A 17,459-nucleotide genomic window follows, 5' to 3' on the forward strand; every position below is an offset into this window, starting at 1 on the left:
GATTAAATTTGTTTTTCTTTTTGCTTTTTCATTCCCTTTCTCTAGACTCTAATGCAAACGTTTCTCCCAAGTTTGCCATTCTAAACTGAGTTACTAATTATTAAAAAAAAACTCCTTACCTATATTGAATATTTTAAAATACAAAGATTATTAAATATTTAAAAACAAAAAAACCACTTTTATAACAAAATATTTAGTATTTCATTCACCTTCTCAATGAGAGATCCAGATTTTATCCCGGTTTGTCTACATTTCTCAATATATATATATAGCGTAAACAAAAAAATAAATATTAGGATAAAGTATAGAGATTATAAATTGCTTTATTCCTCGTTTGAAAGAACAAACCTTATACCTACAAAGATATTAAAATGTCCATTTTGATTCTTAAATCCTAAAAAATTGTCACTTTGGTTTTTAAATTCATAATAATGTTTACGGTAGTAAATTTTTTTTTCACACACTGTAGTTGTTTTATATCCTATTAGATTACTAATTTTAGTTTTTATTTTAGTTCAAAAGTTACAAAACAACCATAGTGAATGTATTGGTTTTAGTTTTAAATACTAAAGTGACTATATTTGCTTCATTTAAAAACATAAATGGACATATTTATATAGGTACAAAATTGATCATTAGTCAAAAGATGAAAAATAACAAGTTTTTTTGCCCCAGAGGCAAAAATGCCAAAATGCATCCCTATAGGTGTAGCACTTGTTAATTTCCTAACAAACTTCAACCATATATATTGCCACCAAACACACAAAACAAATTAGATACACTTAGAAAATTATATTACAATAATATTAAATTTGATTTATCGAATATATGTTTTATCCCAAGTAAATCTCCTTAATAACTTTAACTAATGAAATAAGTTATATATATATATATATATATATATATAAAAGGTGGACAAGCTATTATTTTAACTAATATCATGAAAGACAATTGATCTCCCAATCTTCCATTTGGTAAAAAAAAAAAGAGTTACTATTATTAACCATTCACCTCAACTGATATTATAAGAGAAAGTTGATCCGTCAACCTCTCATTTAGTAAAAAAAAAATTACTATTTTTCTAATGTGAAAGTGGTCGAGTAAATCTCTCTTAAAAATAAAAAATAAAAAACCTTAACTCATGAAATAAGTAATATTATTTTTTTCTTATCAAATTTATATATCTCATTATATAAATTTCCTCAACATTATTGCATTTATAGGCCAGCAACAACCGCTCCTCAAAAGATTAAAAAAAAACCAAAAGAAAACAATAAAAGGGTACATATGCATGCATGTTCATGCAGTGATGATTCCTTGGTGTCATTAATATTCATTTGATGCATATTAAAAAAAAACAAAGACTAAAACATTCCCAAAAGAAGGCGTATCCAAAGCACACATAATGTCAAAAGGCTCACACAGAGACAGAGACGAGAGAGAGAGAGAGAGAGAGCATCAGAACGCCCACTTCGTTGTTTCACAATCACACCACATCATGATATTCATGTGTGCGAGAGCGCGCGCCCTTCGTCCATCCCGTGTACGGGACTGCGCGCGCGCTTTGCTTGTCTTGAAGCTGTAGATGGCCAAGCAGGGACCGAGTGTGCTGCCATAGATGCACATGGCCTCTTTGTACTGCCAACTTCTATTGCATTGCATTGCATTGGATTGGTGGGTGGATGTAGTACCAACATTAGTAGAAGTGATATTATTACTCGTAAGAAGGGATACTTTTGATTAAGGCTATTCATTGGCAACTTGTCCTTGGCACAGTAAAACCTTGGAGTTTGATTTGAAATTTTGGTTTTTTGAAATGGACTCAAGTCTCATTTTTTAAACTTCAAAAATTAATTTTAAAGTAAAATTTACCTTTTTTATTTTGTTTTTGGAGACACTAAATTATTTAAGGTGAGGTTGTTCTATAACAGATGGGCTTTTAATTCTAGTGGGTGTTTTTTTTATTTTACATGAAAAATTTGAACAAGAAATCACTTGTTTTAGTGATCCAAACCTTTACTACTTGGATCAACCATAATTGATTCTTTGTTTGAAATTTTGAGCTTTAAAAAAGAAACCTCTAGCTTGATTTTGACGTATAAAATTAATTTTGAGATGAACTTGATTGAATTTGTCTGTGCATGGTTTGAAATTTCAGGTTTTTGAGATGAGTTTGAGCATGGTGTTTTAGCCATGCTCAATTAAGTCTGTTCAAGCTTGACTCAATTGTTGAACTATTTTGTTGACTAACATAATCTAAAATATAACTAACATTCATGCCTGTGATATGTTGGACCATTTATGAGAAGGATATTTTCTCTTATTTACTGTGTTTTAGGCCATTTGATCCGTCATTTGATCCGCTCTTCAAACTTGGAGCTCATCCAAAATGAGACATATTGATATATGATTTTGATGTGTTTTTTGGTGAGGTGTAAAAAAATTGAAGAGAAAGGATTCAACGAACCCTTGTGTTGTCTTTCTTTCTTTTTTCATAGAAGGAACATACATTAGATCTTTGATGGCAAATATCCTAATTTCACAATCCGTGGAAGGTAACATTTTTTATTATATCAAGTTGTAATATACTTCATACATATACTATGGATATTTCTCGTTAATCCTTGGCTTAGATATTAATCAAAAGTCATTGATTCACAGTAGAAATTTCTAATATCAATATTTCAAATATATAGTTATATTATAATTTTATATATTTATAATATAATTTTATCATATTAGGTCTTTGATCTACTAGTTTTCCGGAGCCAAATGCTTTATACTTGTTTTCCAAAAAATGAATACATTCCTAGCGAGTGAAGTTTGAAGAGAGCTTACACACATATATATGGACAAGTTGTAGAGAATTTGTGGAATTTTAAAAAGACTTCTAGGAGCTTTGTAATGACCACCCAATGCCGAGCTCTTGTAAAATTTTATAGTTAAAACTATAACTTTTGTGTGTCAGTTATTTTTGTATGGGAATTGTTATTGTAGGTAAATGATATGTTTTTATCGTTCCTGTACTATAGCCATATACCTAATTATCTGGTATTGTAGCACCGGTTCACTTATGATATTGTAGTAGTTATTATGACTTTTACTATATCAGAGGATTCCACCTATGGCTTCTATTCAAGCTTTTGTATTGTTTGGACCTTGGGATGGGGGTTGTGGTTGGGGTAGATAATTGGTAGTGATGGGGAATAAGAAGAGGGGAGAAATGAAAGAAATGAGAGGGAGATCAAGGAAGGAAAAGAGATGGAGAAAGGAGACTAAGGAAAGGGACTTCGACCAAGATTAGAGGTAAGTACTCCATCTAAATTGCTTTTTGAAAGTTTCGTTCTTCAACTAAACTTTGCTAGGTTTTTAGTATGGATGTGTTTATAATTTAACTTTGGGATTTTCGGACTAAACTTCCACTTTTGTGTGTATTAGTTCCGGAGGGGTAAATGTGCGATAATTTTTCACTCAACCTCACAAGAAATGAACTCGCACACAATCCATCATGCAAGAGAAAGAAGACACACAAATTGGTTACCCAGTTCGGCACAAACTTGCCTACGTCTTGGTGACCGAGCCTAGAGAAAACAATCTACTAAAGAGGAAAAGAAAGAAGAATTACGACACTCACTCTCTTTCTCTCACATAACAAAGAATGGTCCTCCCTAGATTTTCCGATGGCCACTCTCCTCAATTCACACACAAGGATTTTTTACTAGTGGCTCATCTTAAATCTCAAAGCATGGTATCTTATATGGACGTCCTTGTGTCCTAACAAAACTTCCTCTTTTAGACTCTCCACGGCTTCCTAACTTGAACATCTTTCAAAGTTAGACGTTGCAACTCCACTTGGAACCGAGCTTGCAACGAAGCCCACCTACTGATCCTTACTGAGTTCCAGGACCCGTTGCAACATGACTTGCGACACCTCCAACCCTCCCTATTGCTCCAATTTGCATCGACGCGGTCCACTCCTCCCGAGCTCTTGCCACCAGCAACTAGCTTCCTTTTTCACGTCATATCAACATGTCCCTCTCTTGAGGGTCGCACCCACTTAGGCGTGAATCCATCTCACCAAAGATAGCCTCCAAAGATCTCTCCGATCTTTTTTCCAAATTTGGTCAAACTTGGGTCTTCACAAAATTTTCAAACTTGATATTCATTCATCCAAGTTTGGTTCTTCAATATATTGTTACTAAACTTAATATCCTCTCATCCAAGTTTAGATCTTTAATATCTTCCAGGCATGATCTTCCTTCATCCAAGCTTGGGTCTTCAATCTTCTATCAAATCTCCCTATAGATGTCTTATGTCCTTAGATAGATTATGTGTTCAAATAACTCCACCCATAATTAGCTTTAGATCTTTCCTTCAAATTGCTTTGCTAATTATGGTCTTGAGAATCATGTTGGCTTGCCCTTGCTTTTCTTTGTTTTGTGTCTTCAAGTGGTTTCACACCAAACTAAAATTCTATACAATCCTTGGTCTCTTAGAGAATATCTTCATACTTGCCAAACAATAGATCATTTCTTCTTTTAGAAATAAACCTCTCATGATAAAAGAGTTTATCAAAGATAGATTTTATCATCTTGGATCTTACCGAAGATAGATTAAATCATATTTAAGATAAACTTGCTCTTCATGAGAGATTCTTTCACCTTGATCCTCTTTCCAAAAATAGTCTTCCTAATATATTTTCTCCATATGGTTTATTGAGAGAAATCCTCTAAACATAAGCTCCTAGCATGATCTTCTAGCCTTTATATCTTCATTTCACTTCTTGCCGCATCATCAAGTGCTTTTGCCATTTCATCATCCTAGTCACCTTGTTTTACCAAGTGATTTTATTTGCCATGCCACCATTACCTGTGCCATGTCATCTCCTTACTTATATAATGCCAACTTAGGCTTCTAGCCCTAACAATGTAGATATGAAATGTATCTATTATTTTTGAAAATCCTACAAGCGTATGTGAGCTAAATTCTAGATATCTGGCTGGCATTTTATGCATTCTTGCTCGGTACTTACTAGATCTGTCAATTACTTTTGAAAGTCATGAAAACTTGAATTCTTCTAAATTAAAAAATGCTATACCATCTAAGGAAGCCTTAATCCTTGTTAGACTTAGGAATTTTCTATAATTATATGCATATATGACTTAATTTTAGACATCGCATAAAACTTGCTTTCATTCATGATGATCTTGTACTACCCGAAGTATTAGCAGGTATTTATATATACACACACACACGCATTTATATAAGTATATGAGAATCTTAAGTCTCCAGGCCACATTCCCTTGTATATACTTAGCATATTGGAAGTAAATCAACCAAATTTCTATATATGCATATACATATTCATAAATTCATAACTTCAATAAATGTGCATACACGTTCTAATATAAGTATTTTGAAAAGCATTTTATGTATTTTTATACACCAATATATAAACACATACATACATATATGTATATATACATATAATATTTTTTTTAAAAAAATATTAGGTATTTATCTTGGTTTTAGAGATTTCTATATCGGTCTAATAGTTTGAGACCTTATAGCAATATCTATATTGTGGGAAGTCTATGTGATATTTGTAAATCTGTTTCTATAATTATTACATTGGAGAATGACGTTATTAGAATGTTAAATTTATGTTTGGGAGATTCTGTATATGTCTCAGTATATGGTTGTATTTTGTTATTCTATTGTTGGAGATGTACATTGGGGGTGTTGACACATATCTATATACTCTAACGAAATCACATATCTGTATATTCTAAAGCAATCTCATATTTATATTCATGACTGCCAACAGTATTGATGGATCTGTTTATGATATATGTATTTGAAAACTTGTTTACAATATCTAAAGAAGAGATGTGTGTACATGATGCAATGTCAGAACCACAAGCAAAATAAAGAAGATGCTCATATGAAAAATTATAAAATTTTTTTTGAAGTTTTTCAATTTAAAAAAATATAATTAGATTAGTTGAACGACATATTTATTGTAGTTTGGTAGATCCAATTGTTACAAAAAAAAAAAATACATTTATTATTTTTTTATGAAAGACAAAATAAAAAATTAAGGGCCAAACAATAATTTTTTATAAATATTTTATATATATATATATATATATATATATCCTAACTAATAAAAATCATGGGTTTAACTAATAAATGTTTGTAATTTTTTCTAATTTTTATTCTATATAAACTAATTTGTAATAAATGAAGGCTAAACAATAATTTTTTCAAAAAAAAATTCTTTTATATTATATAAATTAATTTATAAAATATCTAAATAATAAATATTAAGTTTGTTCAAAACACTATTTGTTTTAAACAATCGGCATTAATTTGTAAAAAATTAATATTTTTAGAAAAATGAAAATAAAGATCTAATTTATTAATATATATATATATATATATAGAGAGAGAGAGAGAGAGAGAGAGAGAGAGAGAAAGAGAGTGTGTGTGAGTGAGTGAGTGAGAAGAGAGAAAGGGTGCTTCCAAGTTCCAACTGTTAGGTTTTATGAAACTTAATTACGACATTTATGTCGTATATTATATGCGGAAGCATGGTCACTTACCTCCAGCCATAGCAATTTGTTGAAGACGACGAGAGCCTTGAGTCCACGCTTGAACTAACTAGAGACTCTTCCAATCTATCCCGTCCTCTCCCACTGATGGAGCTAGGTATTTTCAAAAATGATAGATTGGGGACCCCTGGTGATGTCTATATATAATCCTTTCCATCAAAGGATTAACTCAACTCAAAGGTTTGAGTTAGATCACAATTCAAAGTACCAATTATAGTTAAATTAGGATTCCACCAGATAAGTTATGGACCACTTTATTTAGTCTGAATATTAATTTGAATCAATATCATCACGAAGTTGAATTCAGAATAGAACTCAAACTAACACCAACTCTATCCCTGAGTCCCTCAAATATATATATATATATATATAAACATATATATATATAGTATTGGTTGGTTGGGGCCAAAGGGGTGCTCAATCACCCCCTTAACCCCACTCCATTCGCCCCTAACATAATGGGGGACATATTCGATGGATCTTTGGGGTAGAGAATAGCACTACCATGTGACCCCCTAACATAGTGAGCTTCTCTCTTGTTACTTTGTGTTTTGCTTCAATCCTATGGTGTAATTTTTTGTGATGTATAATATTGTGCAATTTGTATGTTTTCATACTGAGTATTTACTGGGTCCGTAAGCTCATTACCTATTGCAATTTTTTTTAGATCGCAAATAGTTAGGGGCCTGTAGAGTTAGTATGGAAGCCCAGGGATGGAACTAGGGGGCTAGCAGGGGCTTCAGCCCCCCCTCAGCCATCGGTGGTCTTCTCTGAGTGGCCGGAAGACCCCAAAACCAGCCCCCCATTGGAGGCCGGCCAGCCCCCTTGAGTGGCCGAGCAACCCGACCTCGCATCTTGGCCGTGGCGAGCTTTTTCTTGACAAAGACCAATTGATGGGAGATGACCAGAGAATGAGCTTTGGAGACTTGAAGCTTTGGAGTTTGGATGAGCATGAGGTCCATGAGGAATGAGGATGAAGAAGACCAGGAGCTCACGAATAGGCAGGCTGAAGTTTGGATGATGAAAACAATGAAAAGTGAGTGGCTTGGCATGTGGAGTGGGCCCACAAAGGCCACAACATTAATTAATATAGGGTCATTTATCAACTTCAGCCCCTTTTTTTGTTCAAATTTTTTTCATTAATAATTTTTATTGGAAAAAAAAATAAAAAGCTAGTGTACTTGGAAGTTGGGGCCTGGGCAGCTGGGCAGCCTGGGCTTGTGTTTGTGTAACTTGGTTTTTGGGGTCTAACTTTCCTAGAGTCTTGGAGATAATATAGTGAGTATATTACATACTTACATTAGTATTATTTTTATTATTGGCATGACATGAGAATGAATTATGAATGTATTACTCCTTGAAATGAGAATGAATGTATAAAATTCATGGGTGAAAAAATAGAACATAAATGTTAAACTTCATTTTTATAAATATGCCCACAATGTGTTTGATTAAATGCCTCAATGAGTTAAAATGTTGAGAATATCAAATTTTAATATATATCATAATGTATATATCATATATGTATAATTAAATAATGTTTAGTGTTAAATCTATATAGCAAAATGTATAATAAGATAGACTTCAATAAGACTAGTTATACACTTATACCAATTGCCAAAGGTTTCATATTCATTGACACATAACAAAATAGATTCAATAACAATTTAGATGCATGAATGTTAGCATTACCATGTTCAAACAATTTTGTGTTTGATTCTTCTAAATTTCTAATGATGTTAGTTGTGTCATGATTAACGTTTTTTGCTTGTTATTTTTCATAGTCTATAATTAAAGTTTTTTTACTTATTTTTTTTATAGATCATGGATAAATTTTTGATCAAACGACCAAGGAGTGAAGAGTCATCAAATACTCCTAAAGTACCATTGGACTCTAAATGAAGCGAGGAGAACATTAATACAAATTTTAATTTCAACGACATTGTTAGTGACCCCGGATTACGAAAACCAATTGAAGACTTTGATATTGGGATTAGAGATCAAGTTAGAAGAGAGTATTTGACTAGAGGCCCATGTCAACCAATTGGCCACAATTATCCACAAAGAGATTATGGCAAACAAAAGAGAAGTTTTCAAGATGCTTGGTTTAAACAACATCCATGGTTGGAGTATAGTATGACAAAAGATGCTGTTTTTTGTTTTTGGTGTTATCTTTTCAAGCCAAGTAGAGGAAGCCGAATGGGAGAAGATGCATTCACTAAAATGGGATTCAATAATTGGAAAAAAACATTGGAAAAATTCGTAGAACATATTGGTGTCATAAATACCATGCATAATGATGCGAGAGTAAAATTTCAAGGGTTCCAAACTCAAAGACAAAGTGTGTCACACTTGTTGGCTACACATTCACATGAGATGGAGGTTGCATATTGTATTCGGTTGACAGCAATTTTAGATGTGACTCGTTTTCTCTTGAAGCAAGGTTTACCTTTCCGTGGAAATGATGAGTCCTCAAATTCACTAAACAAAGGCAATTTTCTTGAGTTGCTTGAATGGTATAGCCTACGAAATGAAGAAGTTTGGAAGACAATCAATCAAAATGCCCCTGGAAACAATCAATTGACTTCCCCAAAAATTCAAAAGGAGTTGGCAAATGCTTGTGCAACGGAGATTACACGTGTTATTGTTGATGATATTGGGGATAAATTTTTTTCTCTTATGATTGATGAAGCCCGAGATGCTTCAATAAAGCAACAAATGGGAGTTGTTTTACGATATGTGAATAAGAATGGACATGTGATAGAGCGATTCCTTGCATTGGTTCATGTGCCTGATACCTCTGCAATTTCTTTAAAGAATGTCATTGATTGTTTATTTGCTAAACATAAGTTGTCTCTTTCGAGGTTGAGAGGGTAAGGATATGATGGGGCTTCAAATATGCGAGGTGAATTCAATGGTTTGAAAGAACTTATTTTAAAAGAAAATCCATATGCAAGATATGTACATTGTTTTGCTCATCAACTACAATTAGTGGTTGTTGCCGTTGCTAAAGAGAATCGAATTGTGAGTGATTTTTTCCAATATGTTAATATGATTGTTAATGCCACCGGAGCATCATGTAAAAGGAGAGATCAACTTCGGCAACATCATCATGATAGATTGGTTGAGCAATTGGAGAAAGTGGAGATAGTCAGTGGTAAAGGAAAAAATCAAGAATCCAGTTTAGCACGACCAGGGGATACTCGTTGGGGATCGCATTACACTACAATTCTCCGGTTAATTTCTATGTGGACCTCAATTTTAGAGGTACTCCAAAATATGCATGATGATGGGGCTTCTACTAATAATAGAGGTATAGTGGCAAGTTTGATTGACAAAATGGAGAATTACCAGTTTGTATTTGTGATGTACTTGATGAGGTGTTTATTGGGGATAACAAATGAGTTGTCACTTGCTTTACAACAAAAGGACAAAAATATTGTTCAAGCTATGCGATTGATTGAAAGCGATGAAAGCTCGTCTTCAACACTTTAGGGAGACAGGATGGGAGGATTTTTTGGGAGAAGTTACTTCTTTTTGTAAGGAGAACTCAATCAATGTGCCTAATATGGAGGATAATATGCCAATTCATGGTCGTTCTAGGCGGGAAGGATAATTCATTACTCATTTTCACCATTATCGTGTAGAGATTTTTTGTGAGGTAATTAATTTTTTTGTATTTATTATAGTTTTTATAAATCTCATTAATGTATTCTTTTTTTATTAATCTCTATTTTATTTTTAATGTTAGGTTATTGATTTGATTTCTCAAGAAATGCTCAACTCGCTTTCTCGAAAGCTAGCACGGAGTTACTTCTTTTGGTATCATGCCTTGATCCTAAGGACTCATTTTCTAAATTCAATATCCATAAGCTACTCCGTCTAGCAGAGATGTATCCTGAATACTTCTCGATGACTGAACGTATGATGCTTGAGGATCAACTTGCTACTTTCATTTATGATGTGCGACATGATGATGATTTTTGCAAATGTCGGGGACTTGGGAGGTTTTTGCTATAAAGATGGTTGATACTTGGCAAATGTACTATTTTTTTCCACTCGCTTTATCGCCTTATTGAGTTGGCATTGGTTTTTACCAGATTCATGACGCTAGTGTTGAGAGGGCATTTTCACGATGAATATAGTGGAAAACCCGACTTCATGCAACAAAAATGGGAGACGAGTGGATGAACGATAGCATGATTGTCTATATTGAGAAAGAGGTTTTTGCAACTATTGACAATGAGGCGATTCTACAATGTTTTCAAAAAATGCAAACTCGCCGTATTCAATTACCTCCTTTGAGTAGCATGCGTCGCACAGATGGCAGTTCTAGCTCTAGTGTGCATAGATAAATGTTTTATGTTTTTTTGTGAATGTTTTAATTAAATGTCACAATATCGCACTATTTTGTATCGATTAATACAATTTTTTTGTTAACTGAAATATATTTTTTGACATTATGCCTTCAGGCCCCCCCCATCACTAAGTCCTGGTTCCGTCCCTGTGGAAGCCTCTGTATTTATGTACGTTCTTCAAGATGTTATAGTGTTCAAACTTTGATTAACAGTGTTTGTTTTTAGAAATGGTATGCAAACTTAGGCTTTGGAACTATTGTATAAGTTAAACTTGGACCATAAAATATCTTTAGTATTTTGTCATATTTGTATTATCACTGTATGCCCTTATTTGAGGCTTGGCATATAAAGTGGGGCCCACCCCCTATACATATGGCTAGTTTGTTAACGTCACGAAACTGGGTTCAGAATGTGATAAGCTTGTTCTAGCATACCAGTTAATAGCGCGTCCTTTATAAAATTGATTTTGATGATTAATGAACTATAGTCCATACATCAACTTATTCTTTACTCGGTCCTTCTAAATTGAGATACCAAACCAAAAATGAACCCCAAAAACATAGTATATAAGGCATTCCCAGCATGTATTTTAAAAAAATTAGAATAAACATTAAATAACATATTCGTCATCTCCATCCATCCCTGTAATCAAAGTTCCATTTGTTATCTAATGTAAATAATGTAATCATTCTTGTAAATAGGTTTCTTTCCATGATTTATTAAAATCAATTAATAGATTTTGTTATTTCCACGTGCTATTGATTGCACTAGTATCAAGATACCATATGTCATTTTCACCTCCACTATCTTCTTTAAATTCTATCAAGACAGTGGATTCCTCATGTTTCTTCTTTAGATAAATAGACTTTTCCTCAATTAAATTAATAGGATGCTTAGATATTTTGAAACATAATGAATTTATTATTGCCATTATCTTTATTTAAATTTTCATCTATCTTAACATCTTAGAGATAAAACTCTTTTTTTTCAATCTTTATAAGAGAATATTTACTTTTTGGGTGTTATCTCTATCAAGTATCCTTTAAATTGACTTATTTAGCTCTTTTCATTTTTTTCCAAAGTTGTCAGACCCAGCCCGGACATTGACCCGGTTAAGGCCAGGGGTCGGGGTCAAACCGGGGTTGAACCGGAGTCAATAATAAAATATAAAAAAAAATATTATAATAATTAATAATGAACAAATATAATATTAAAACTATAATTATAATATAAAAAATTACTCAAATTTGATATTTAAATTGATAAATGACCTTATATGCAATAGTGTTTTCTAATTATGTCATTTATGTTTAAATTTTTTTAAACATTTACAAATTTAATATATTAATATATAATTATTGAACTTCTCTCGTGTTTTTTTATTTATTTGTTTGTTTATTTAGTTGATTTTTATCGGAATAGATAAGAAATTTAATTTACTAATTTCTTATTTTTTTATATGGATGATATATTTTTATCAATAAATTATGTAAATCTTACCCAATTTCAATTGAGATTTTTATTTTTGTTTTTAAATTTTTCTTATATTTTTTTATTTAGTTAGAATATTTTATTTTTTTATATTTTTATAATAAAATTACACTAATTTATTGTTTTTATTTTTAATAAATTAAATTTTAGAAAGTATTTAGTATTCACATAACATATTAATAAATTTTTATTTTTTTAAATGCTAATTTTTTGTATGTTTATGATATATATATATTTTGTAATTCCATTTATTGATTATAAATTAAAAAATAATATTAATAAATATACATAATTTTGTAGTTTCTAATGAGAAAATAATAATAAATTATTAAACATTGTAAAAAAACTCTAATATTGTGACCCGATTGACCCGCCAGGGTCAATCGCGGTTGAACCGCCTCGGGTCACCGGGTTAACACCGGGTTTTTTTCCATACCCGTTCAATGGGAGTATCCTAGGGCCGACCACATGGCGGCTCTGTGATTTTTCAGTTGAACCGTAGGGGCCGGTCCGGGTCTGACAACATTGTTTTTTTCAATCATTGTTTTCTCTTTCATTTTTAACTTGACTTAAAAAATTCAATCCATATAACCTCGTTAATTCTTGAAAGATTTATCAAATTCAATAATGCTTAGAGATTCTAATTAAATCTTAAGACTCTTGGATAGTAAATACAATATAAATAACCTTAGAATTCAGCAATCAAAAAACTTTCTCTAAAATTTGGTCATAGGTCATATTTAATATTAATAATTTATTTTATCCTTTTCCATAGTTGATATTTCAAACCAACATTGTAAGATACTTGCACCATTCTTTAATTGGAGTTTTGAAAGTTCATATTTGTTTGAAAGGTGTTCATACAATTTTTTCAAACTCTAATTCTTCTAGATATGTCATAAATGAAAATAAGTGCCGTATTGTTCAACTTTCTTGACTTCCTTAATGACTCTTAGATAGTCAATAAATTTGCATCATCTTATTGTTCCACATAGCTTATATCCATAATTTTCCAAAATTATCCAAACAATATCATTATCAAAATTATCTAATCATCACACTCTCTTTTAGAAGTAAAGCAATGGGATTAATCATAGTTATTTGTCATATTATAATCTTACACTGTGCTGATTTTTTTTTCATGCTGATCAGCTTAATTCAAATAACACTTCATTATTATGTGAAACATACAAATTTAAAGGATATAAAAGGAGGAAGATGGCTTCTCAAAAAGTATTTGAAAAATCTCATATGGTATATAAACCTCCATACAAAAATAAAAAATCATGATCTTAGCTATTTGAGAATACAGCCATGGATGAAGGAACACTTAGGAAGGGGAAGAGAAGACAATATATTTAAGTTATCAAATTATATTATAATAGATGTTTCACATATATAAAATAGTTGTAATTTTAATTTTATAGATTAGGTTATTACTAAATATAGACTATTATTAAATAATAACATCACCTAATATACAAAACATTCTAAATAATAAAACCATTAAAGATAAGTTCATCAAATATATATAAATATTAAATGTGTTCTAATAACAAAAATACTCTTAACAAGATTAAATTTGAATTAAGTAGTGTAAATTCTATAGTGTATTTCTTCATAATAAATGATAAATTGACTATGGTTTTATCTTGCCAAGCAATACTTTTTAAAAACATTATTTGCAATTTTACCTATACAATTATTCATTTCCCATAAGAATTTTAATTTATTTGAGTTTTTATGTTTCAAAATGCGTGTCGTATGTCCATGTAAATGCCTCTACCAAGTATGAAGGGACAAGACATTGGAGGACCACACCGGTCTTTGCAATTTAAAGAGTAGTGAATGAAGAAAATACAACTTTGGTTCCCGAGAGTGACGCAACCTCTCAATCAACTTATTATATTTGAAAAAAAAAGTTAAAAACTTGTACTTTTATTTTAAAGAAATCATTTTTGTATCAATATTGTTATATGTCTTGAGTTTCGATCAGATGTGTTATTTTTATATTAATAATTTAATTCTAATCTTTAATTTGATTCATAAGAAACAAAAAATAAACTTGTACTTTTTTTTGGGGTTTTTTTTTTATGTTTTTGGTTCATAATAATAATAAATTTCAACCTTTTTCATGTTTTGATAAAAACATTTTGCAAATGAAAAAAATATGAGTTAACATCCTCTATTTTGCAAATGCTTTTAGAGTTTTTTCTTAAAAAACAATGTTTTGAGTTTATTTAGATTCTTTTTAAAAATTATAATAATAAAAAACTGTTAACATTTCATGTTATATAATGATGGCTTGATAAAATAAAAAGATTTAACATGAAAATGTAAGGGTTAGCATCCTCTCTTTTGCAAATGATTTTGGAGTGTTTTTATAAGTACTTAACAATAAATTGAGGTTTTTTTTTTCCTTTTTTTTAAAATTTAAAATAATAAGAATTTCATAACTCTTCCTGTTATGTTATGATGGTTTGATTAAAAAACAAAGATATAAAAGGAAAAAGGGAGAACAGCAGGTGGTTGGAGATTGGACAGTAATAGAGAATGAAAGGAAAAAAAAAGAGATGAAAAGATAAATGTTAACAGAAAACCATGATAAATAGTAAACAGCGTATAGTAGTGACAAAGTCATGGTAAAAAAAGTGATAAAAGAAAAATATAAACATAGTAAAGAGAAGGACAAATCCATGAGCCATGATCCTTGTCATTGAGAGGGACCACAGGCATTGGTGTGTAAATTAATGAATGAATGAATAGAAATGGATTTAATTGGATTAGAAAAAGGGTAACACTTTGAAAAGGTTCAAGAGCCTCTTGGTTTTGTTCCCATGAGAGTCTCATTTGGCACCATGTCATTAATGAGTGAAATTTACATGCATGTGCTTGGCTTGTTTGATATTTTTAATTTTACTCTAGAGAAAAAAAATTTTGTTTTTGTTTTTTTGTTTTTTTTACAAATATGGACAGACAAATATCCTTATCATTGGTCAGAAACTGAGTCGAACTCTTGACTTTTCACTTGAAAAAAAAAAAACGAATTGCCACTTTTTTATTGTAGAGTTAGTATAACTTTAAAGAATTTCTTGCTCACTATATAAAAACTAGATAATTATTAATATACTTTCATAAAAATTACAATTACTTATATATTTTTATTATTAAAAATCAATTCACAAGTTTTTCAAAAATATATATTACTTTTATCTTCTTAGTTTTTTCTCTAAAATAAATAAGGAAAGAATAAAAAAATAATTTATTTTATAAAAAATTTTTGTTAAATTTCAATTTGAGGAGTATATAATTAAATATCTTAAAAAGATATTTAGTCCGTTGGTTTTTTTTAAAAGCCACATACCTTAAACTACTTTAAAGAAAAAATTGCTAATCTTATAGAGGGTAAATTTTTTTTTTCTTTTATATACACAAAGATTCAAACTCAGAATCACTTATTTAAATGGCTCATACTTTTACCACTTGGACTAACTCATTATAAATTTCATTTTAATAAAAATATATAAGGATTTCATGTTTTTGGAGGCGCCTGCAAGCTCTAGTTTTATTTTAAGGATATATTTGATTAGGGAGAAATGATGAAAATTGTATTTAGGTAAAGTTGAATTTTTTTTTTTTCAAGATGATTGCTCTTTTTCGTATGAGTGGGTCTTATTAAAAATATTATTTTTAATAAATTATATTTATTAAATGGAAATAAATTAAATATAATAATTGGTATCATTAGAAAGTAGATTTTGATTTAATTAAATTTATTTTATAATGTGTCCCAGCTGAATAGGTCTTTGGCATTTGTAGATGTGACTTTAGGGGGAAAATCTGTGAGAGGATTTTAAAAATGAAAAGATATTAATATAATAAGCACCACTTGTAAGACAACTAATGAGAGCTTATCATTTGTAATTTCATTAATTAATGAATGATTATTTTATTCTATTTGAAAAGATGTCTAATTAATGAAATGGTGTCTCATTAGTAAAGTGGTGTGTCTATTTAGAGAAGTGGTGTCTCATTAATGAAATAACGTAGTCATTTTATCGAAGTGGTATAATGAAATGATGTGTCTTTTAAACGACATTTCATTATTGAAGTGGTGTGTCTCTTTACTAAACACCACTTCATTCCTATAAAAATAATCTCCTACCATCATTCGAGTCAATCGAACTGACAAACAAACTCCTCACAAGTTCATTTGCTTTTGTTCTTTGAGTGCACAAAAGATAGAAGCAAACTTTCACTTGTAAAAGCTCATTGTTAGCCTTCGGCTTGAGCTCTGAGTGCAAACCATACCGAGGGTCTTCATTATCATCCAAAGGAAATTGCCATTCAATCTATTTTGCATCCAAGGTTTGAAATTAGGTGGAGTACGATTAAGCCTGTGCCAGTGTTTCCCACGCCGAAGACATTGCACTACTTTCTTTCTCAATCTCTTCTTCTTTATTCCTCAAAGAACCATCTCCACCAACAATCTTAGGCTTAATTGCTCCTTCTGCAAACAAATGGCTTCTGGAAAGATTTAACTACGAACTTCTGTGAAGTTGGATAGGTTTCGAAGGCTGAAACTTTCTAAGACGGCAAAAGAGATGAAATTTCTCCTCATTACATTGAAGGTGGCGTGATGTTCTCACTACTTCCAAAACCCGAAGAAATAGAAGGGAGAGACCGGTGCATGAAATTAGAGAAAGGCAAAAAGTGGGAAAAATGATGATTTTATTTGCATTGGACATATTCTCAATGTTCTTAGTGATGCACTTTTTGATGTTTATCAAGACTCAATCTCAGCAAAAGAACTTTGGGAGAAATCTAGAAGCAAGGTACATGCAAGAGGATGCAACAAGTAAGAAATTTCTTGTGAGTCGTTTTAATAACTTTTTAAGATGATTGATGGAAAATCTATCATGGAACAAATGCATGAAATTGAACATATTTTGAATAACTCTCGCAAAGTATAACATGCATATGGATGAGTCTCATC

The sequence above is a fragment of the Dioscorea cayenensis genome, unplaced genomic scaffold, assembly GCF_009730915.1.
Source record: "Dioscorea cayenensis subsp. rotundata cultivar TDr96_F1 unplaced genomic scaffold, TDr96_F1_v2_PseudoChromosome.rev07_lg8_w22 25.fasta BLBR01000768.1, whole genome shotgun sequence".
Taxonomy (NCBI): domain Eukaryota; kingdom Viridiplantae; phylum Streptophyta; class Magnoliopsida; order Dioscoreales; family Dioscoreaceae; genus Dioscorea; species Dioscorea cayenensis.